The following is an 8,775-nucleotide window of genomic DNA, read 5'->3' on the forward strand; positions in this document are numbered from 1 at the left end:
TTTCAGTTGTTCAGAGCGATCAGAGAATTGTCATTCGGCCCTGGGGTGATGGAGCGTACACTCGGATAGCTACTGTGACAGTGGGCCTCATTTATCAATGAACCGAACAAAATTCACTGTAAAAATGCCTTTCCACAAATAATGTTGGATTCATCAAAGTTTTCGGATGTCATTTTTTTCATAGGAGCCAAACAAACTTCACGAGTAGTCTCAGCTGTTCGCATTGTTTTGAAAGAGCACAGTTGTAAAGCGTGTTTTGTTATTTTATTATTCAATTAATTCATATATATATTAATATAATATTTATTTTATTTAGTGGCTAAATGATATGCCAATTGGATATTAAAATTATTCATATCATATAAAAACAGGATTCATCATTAAAATGGGTGATGTTTCATTCCGGTAATCCTGACTAATTAATGCTTAAGTGGAGTTCAATATAAATTCCATAAAACATGCATGGGGCATGGCGTAGTCTAATACGTCTACACAACAACAAACTATAACGGTGAGTTAAAGTTTAAGTTACACCTGCAAACATCGTGGTAGGCTATAGAAGTGGGATGACATGTGGCTGATTTGTTGACATGAACTGTTCTTCCCAGTCGGAAAGGTGCTAATTCAATCATTCTAATATGACGTGAATGCAGCAGTAGGCTTCGTTGCTATGGCTTTACGTTACATTTACAGCTTTATTTGAGGCTTGTGACAACTACTTCTGGCTCCACACAATACAGGAAAAACGTAGCTATAGTCTATTGCAGGCATTTGCCAATGCGTTCCTCCAGCCCAGACGGAAGAAAAGGGGGACGGAAGAAAAAGGCTCGGGACTCAGACACAGGACAAGACAGGGGAAGACGAGTGTAAAGACTAATGAATATAAACAGAACACCAGACATGAATATGAAAAAGAATAATTAATAAAAATAACGACAATAAACAATGATAAACTAACATACAGAACTCAGGAACATGACAATACCAGTTCGCTATCGGTAGCAACAAGCATATTAGCTATAGTTAGCTCGACAAATTTACGAACATAGTAGCAAGCATAGTTGCAGAAGCGTTGTGCCTCAGGTGGATATTTGTAAATTCGGAAAGCTAACTAATAGCTAATATGCTTGTTGCTGCCCATAGTATACTTATATTTGATCACATTAATTTTTCTTCCTTTTTTCAACCTCTCGATTTGCCATATTTCTTGTCTCCCAAAATGTGTCTAAAAATAATGTTTTATTCACCGTAGTCTGTCAGTCCTCTCACTTCATTCATTTGTTTCACCTGCGCCCCATTTAGTGTCTCTGCCTCCCACACCATATTCTGTATTCCGAGTCTGTCCCTGTATTTTCTGTAGTTCTAGCCTCCTCTACCCCGTGCCCTCACCCCTGTAATTCTGTCTGGTTTGCTCTGTTTTGGGATTTTTTTGGGTTTTGATCTCTGCCTGGTTCTTGGTCTCTTTCCTCAGTTTTTGAACTCTGCCTGTCTCACTATTACACTCTGCCTGCCCCGCATGTACCTGTCTGCCTGGATCTTGACCATTGCCTGTCCCTGGATTATGTTTTGGATCTGTCCCCTGTTTATTAATAAAGCCTGCCATATTTCTTATCCCGGAGTGTGCTCATGGTTCTGTCCTGACAGATTTAGCTATAGAGCTGTACTGTATCTGTATGTGCGTCTGTGTGTATGTATGTGAGTGCGAATGTCTATATATGTGCGAGTGTGTATTTGTGTGTGTATGTGTGTATGCATCCAATAATACAATGACATTTTCCCTTTTCTGTATTTAGAGAATTAACACATCAATGTTTTATGGCAAGGGGAAAGAGAGAAGGTGGAGAGAACCATCATTGACAGTGAGGATGTGTCAGATGAGTCAAGTATAAGCTTCCTGCAGAGAGTTCATACAGTTCAGTACATTATTCGATTTTTTTATTTAGCATTTTGATGCATTTTAATCATTATTATAATCAATGTATTGATATCTCCAGATCAAGCGGATCAAGAGGCAAATTAAGTAAATGTGGATGATACATTATATATATATATATATATATATATATATATATATATATATATATATATATATATAATACATCATTACCAACCTGCATTTACAAAGGCTAAGATCCTGACATGGAAAAGTGGTAAAAGCATACCCCCAGTTCCCCAATGGAAGACCAGTCTCCCTGAAGCTAGAGAGGTCAAACAGCCTGTAGAATACTTCAGAGACCAGCGGTACCTACACCTGAACAACGATGACCAGATTCCATTTGGTCAACCCGGGCAAGTCTTAAATATGGAAAAAGACATAGGTGGTTGTCCAAGGAAGGAAATAATATTATTGTGTAAATCCCTGCAAAATGAGGAAGTCGTCGATGTGTGGAAGGAATAGACACGAATGAACTTGAAATGTATTCATAAAACTGAATTCACAAGTCAATTAATTAACATATTTGCTTTTTATAGACTAGCTGCTAGCTGACTTCAGTCTTACATCCTTCCAAAGATAATTTCATATTATATCTGAAAATACATTAGAAAAGATTTGTAGTCACAGGTGTGAAACAAAATTAAATCCTGTCTCCTTTCCAGAGTGTTATGGATGCATTCATTCATCCCCACCCACCCTTCCCTGTCATCATGAGTGTGAGCTATAGGATATCGACACATAAAAAATACTGCCTGTTTTCAGTAGTTCTAAAAACAGTCACGCAAAGGAGGAAGCCACAATTAATACTTAATATTTAATTTGCCTAATATTCATAATATCCACCCTGTTTTAGCACCTCCACTCCAGGTATATGCAGAGAGTATTTAAATTAGAATTTTCATCCCATTAATTCCCATCCCTACACTCAGGTTATTCCGATATACTATGCTTACAAGCAGGTTCCACTAGGCATATAAAATAAAGCCTTCCACTTCAATGCAGAGAATATCTCCCCCATACTGTAGATGTGGAACTTGGAAGGTGTTTTTGTCTGCAACAGGTGACCTGGGATGTTACTATGGTGACAAATTATATTCAAACTGAGAATGGCGGTGCTCATTTGGAAGGAATTGCTAGCTTTGCCCATTAGCAGTCCAAGCACAATCATGGAAATTACAGTAGTTCTGGCAACAACAGTGATTTTTTCATTTGCATTCAGGTGAGCAAACGGAGGTGTGATGCTGCCACAGCAACTGTTCATTTTGTTAATAAAATTCATGATGAAAGTGCCCCTCAACTAAGGTGTTTTTAATTTGGTCAATAATAATGATTATGTGGAAAAAATGACTAACAAGAACATTAAGAAGAAAGACATTTCTTGTAATTTGGTTAAAAAATATATTAAAAGAAAATAAATCTGCTCATCTAATCAGTTTGCCATATACCACTGTGCTTTGTGCTTCAAGACCCCAGATCAGATCAAAGCAGTGAGAGCAGACAAGATGAAACTGGCAAGTTAAAAAAGGAATGTTACTGAATAAAAACTATGCAGTCCGCTGTCATGCTCTGCATTCCCGTTTAGCGTTTCTGTTTTCTCAGTGTTGTTCTCATGCCTCTTTTCCCGTCTCATTTTCTGTAGTCTTAATTTATTTGCCATTCAGTTCACCAGTGTCTTGTTACCAGTTTCCCTCAGGCATACCTCTATGTCATTTCTGTCCAATCACTCAGTTCTTTGCCAGATTGTAATGTGTGTCAACCATTCTCTCCAGCATTTTCCTTCCTGTCTGTCCTGTGTCCTAACCTCTGCTTTTTGGATTATCCTTCTGTTCCTGCTTTGCTTTTCTGTTAACAGCTTTTGATTCGACTTTCTACTCACAATTCTCGGATCACGTTTTGTACTGTCACCTATTTGGATTGTTTTGCTCTGTTGTGACAGGTCGGTTCTCGGGAAAAGAGTCAAAGTCCAGGACTGGTGAATAATACATTTTTTTTAGCAATTATATTCCGGTCCATCTCTGCCAAGGATGGTCCCAAGCCTGGCTGAAAAAGGAGGAGGGTTGCGCGAGGGGCCAGCAACCCCTCCCCGTAAAAAGAACTCTCGCTACAGAAATGCAAACAAAAGACTCAAAAGAAACGATGGCCTTGGGAGAGGATGGACCTTCAGCTGGAGGAAGTATGACACCGAGTAGTGAAAGCCAGATTAATCTGGAAGCTACTAGGCTGACTACCGTCATCTCAACCTGGACCACCGCCACCATCAGAACATGGAATGTCAGAATGAAACTGGCAAGACAGCAAAAATGGCAGCTGAGATGAGACACTGCAATCTTGACATGCTCAGAATCAGTGAGTGCAGGTGGACTTGTTCCGGTCAGAAGAGGTTAGCCACGGGAGAATTGCTGCTGTACTCTGGACATGAGGAAGAAAATGCACCTCACACGCTGGGAGTGGCCCTGATGCTGACCAAGATGGCGCAGAGAGCGCTCATGGGATGGGAAGTGCATGACCCACGGATTTTCACTGCCAGCTTCCAAACAAAGAAAAGGAGGATCAGTCCCACAGAACCCAGTGGATATTGTGGTATTGTGGTGCACCTTCCAAGGAAGAGATCCACAAGGCCACCAAACAACTTGCAGTTCCTGGTCCAACTACAGGGGGATAACATTGCTGTCCATCCCAGGCAAGTTATTCAACAGAGTTCTCCTGAACAGGATAAAAGACACCGTCGATCCCCAGCTCCGTGACCAACAAATGGGCTTTCGCAAAAACAGATCCTGCACTGACCAGATCACAACACTCTGCATCATTTTGGAACAGTCACTAGAATGGAACTCACCTCTCTACATCAACTTTATTGACTATGAGATGGCGTTTTACAGTGTGGATAGGCAGACCCTCTGGAAACTATTGAGACACCAGGGGCTGCTGGAGAAGATCACCAACATCATTGGGAACTCCTATGAAGGGATGACCTGCAGGGTGGTACATGGCCAGCAACTCACCAGTACCTTCCAAGTGTGGACAGGAGTCAGACAAGGATGCCTACTGTCACCTTTCCTTTCTTGTTGGCCATAGACTGGGTCATGAAGATATCCACAGCTCAGAAAAGGAATGACATCCAGTGGACACTCTGGACACAGTTGGAGGACCTTGATTTTGCTGATGACCTGGCCCTTCTTTCCCACACACAACACCAATTATCGGAGAAGACCAACACGGTGGCAGAAAACTCAGCACGCCTGGGCCACAGGGCGGCCTGTAGCATAGTGGTTAAGGTAAATGACTGGGATACACAAGGTTGGTGGTTCTAATCCACAATAAAATCTACAATAAAATCTGCACAGCCATTGGGCCCTTGAGCAAGGCATTTAACCCTGCACTGCTCCAGGGGAGGATTGTCTCCTGCTTAGCCTAATCAATTGTATGTCGCTCTGGATAAGCGCGTCTGCCAATTGCCAATAATGTAATGTAATGTAATGCCTCACCATCCATCAGGGGCAGAGCAAGGTCCTCACAGTGAACACAACCAACACTAAGAAGGTGAAGATGAAGCACTTGAAGAAGTAGAAAGCTTCACCTACCTTGGCAGCATTGTCAATAAACTGAGTGGGACAGATGCTGATGTAAAAGTCTGTATCGGGAAGGCAAGGGTAGTGTTCTTGCTTAATTTAATGAGTGAAAACATCATAGCTATCGATATCCAATGTAAAGTGAGCCAGCAAAACACAACAGTAGGCTGTCAGATTTACTGATGATGCTGATAGCTGCAATGGAGCTGGTAGAATGTCAAAATGATGGCTGATGGTAACTGCTGATGTTGATGGCAGCAGTGGAGCCATGCCGTAACTTGGCGAAGTCAAAGCTATCCTCATAACGTTCAGGCTGGTCAAAGTAGGTTCTGTGATATCTGTATGCTAACCTTACCATATTTTTGTTGTGTGACAATGCTCCTTTAATGCAAATATTTAACCAGCCAATCAAGTGGCAGCAACTAAATGCATAAAAGCATGCAGGTGTGGTCAAGAGGTTTAGCTGTTGTTTGTACCAAATGTCAGAATGGGAAAGAAATGTGATCTAAGTGACATTGACTGTGGAATGATTTGTGCCAGAGGGTGGTTTGAGTATCTCAGAAACTGCTGATTGCAATTTTGAAGCACAACAGTTTCTAAAGTTTGCAAAAAACAAAAAAATATTCAGAGAGCAGCAGTTATGCAGGCAAAAACGTGTTGTTAATGAGAGACGTCAGAGGAGAAGGGCCAGACGGGTCGAAGCTGACAGGAAAGTGACAGTAACGCAAATAACCATCCATTACAACAGTGGTATGCAGAAGAGCATATCTGAACAACGTGTCAAACCTCTGGGACAAAGAGAAAGATTATTTGTCTCTGTACTCCACAATTTGAGATTCATAATAAAAAATCACATGTAGTTAAAGTGCATTGTTAGATTTTAATAAAAGGGCATTTGTATACATTTTGGTTTCAGTGTAGAAATGACATGTTTATACATAGTCTCCCCCATTCAGGGCACCATAATGTTTGGGACACAGCAATGTTATCAACGCCATTAGAGAATCTTATTTTCAGGTTGTCCAGCTAGCGATATTAAAACTCTTTTGAATCACAATTGGAATTTGGACTAGATTTAGCTAGGAACACATTTATTGGCTAAATTTATTTAAGTCTTCAAGGGTACAAGGTATCAAATGAGCCTCAAACTACCGTGCTGCTGCCAGAAATGCAGTATATAAGAATATAATTGTTTCTCCTGACAAAGTTTCCTGTTGAACGCAATGGAAAAAAATATTCAGGAGAAACATGTCACGTTTCAGGTCTGTCTTGCCTTATTTTATGTTAATCATTTTGTCTTAGTCACGTATTGTCTTATCATGTATTATGTTAGTTTAATTGTCTTGTCATGTCTAGTTATGTTTTCGTTACGATTATTTTACCTTGTTATGTTGAGTGGTTATCGTCTTAGTTCGTTTAGTGTTATGTTTTGATTTATGTTTATTGTTACGCAAACTGGTCGTTGGTTAAACATACACTTTTACATGTCTTTCCGCAAACCTTGCATTCCGGCTTTCTCTCTCTCCCTTTCTGTCACTCACACCCTAATTGTTTCGTTTGTCTATTTACTAAAATCTACTAATGCTAGATCAGGATTGGGTAATACTAACATACTAATCATGTGTTCATGTTACCTTATGTTTCTCGTGCATGTCATTTACTAATTTACTAATTTACAACACCATTCATTTGTTAGTGTTGAGCGATCAAAAGCATTCCAAAGTGTTCAAAAGCGTTCAAAAGCGGTCAGCAAAAGTGAGACCCCCCCCCCCTCACCCTCTCAGTTAATTCATAATTAAACACCCGGTGAAGAACAGCTGACTTTACTATAGTGCTGCTGACGTACCACCAACACCACGTGACTCACATCCTTGTAAGTGACCATATACACGGCATGCAAAGAAACTTAATATGAAAATACTACAATAACAATAGCTGGCACTTACAGCACTGACAGGACTTTATATTACTATTGCTTCTGAGTCGTGCATTTTGGGTCCAACCCCCACGCACCAGTTTCAGAACAATTTCGCCACTATGGACCCTGCTGACTCTATTGCCATGTCGCTGTACCCCACCCTGAGAATGCGCTGTCGCTGGATGGAAGGACTTTCTGCCGCATGACGCACATCACCATTCCCATACAACTGGTCATTTCTGGAAACCATCGGGAGATGATCCAGTTCCGCATCATCCAGTCCCCCAATGATCAACTCATCTTGGGATTACCCTGGCTACAGAAACACAACCCCATGATCAACCGGAGTTCTAACCAAGTCCAAGCCTGGAATTCTAAATGCCTTCTGTCCTGCTTGCGTTCCGCTCCACCACCAGCAGAGGGAGCACCAGCTCCACCACAGATTCCCAACCCCTCCCTGGAGAGGGTTCCCACTCCTTACCATGACCTGGGCACGGTGTTGTGCAAGACACAAGCTCAGTCACTGCTGCCTCATCGACCCTACGACTGCGCCATCAAGCTCCTTCCTGGCTCGTCACTCCCCTCAAGTCGCCTATACAATGTCTCCAGACCGGAAAGGGAGGCTATGGAGAAGTACATCCGTGGCTACCTGGCTAACGGACTAATTCGCCCATCTTCCTCTCCTGTTGGCGCGGGATTCTTCTTCGTTCAGAAGAAAGATGGCTCTCTAAGCCCGTGCATCGACAGGGAGCTGAACAACATCACGGTGAGGAACAAGTATCCCCTGCCCTTGATGGACTCCGTGTTCCACCCACTTCACGAGGCCACCATCTTCACCAAGTTGGATCTCCGCAACGCTTACCACCTGGTCCGTATCCGTGAGGGCGATGAATGGAAGACCGCCTTCAACACCTCTCTCGGACACTTCGAATACCTGGTCATGCCATTCGGCCTCACCAATGCTCCTGCTGTGTTCCAGGCCCTGGTGAATGATGTTCTTCGGGACTTGTTGGGCCGCTATGTCTTCGTCTACCTGGATGACATCTTAATCTACTCCACTAATGCCAAGGATCACGAAAACCACGTCAGGCAAGTTCTACAGAGACTTCTAGAAAACAAATTATTTGTCAAGGCGGAGAAGTGCGTCTTCCACTCCGACACAGTTGAGTTCCTTGGGTTTATCCTTGAGAGGGGACGGATCAGGGCGGATCCCAAGAAGATTCTGGCGGTCACCGACTGGCCCACACCCACCTCATGTAAGCAACTCCAGCGCTTCTTGGGATTCGCGAATTTCTACCGAAGTAGAAATTCATCCGATCCTATAGTCAAGTGGTCTCCCCTCTAACCAAGCT

Source organism: Conger conger, chromosome 5 (assembly GCF_963514075.1).
Source record: "Conger conger chromosome 5, fConCon1.1, whole genome shotgun sequence".
Lineage (NCBI taxonomy): Eukaryota > Metazoa > Chordata > Actinopteri > Anguilliformes > Congridae > Conger > Conger conger.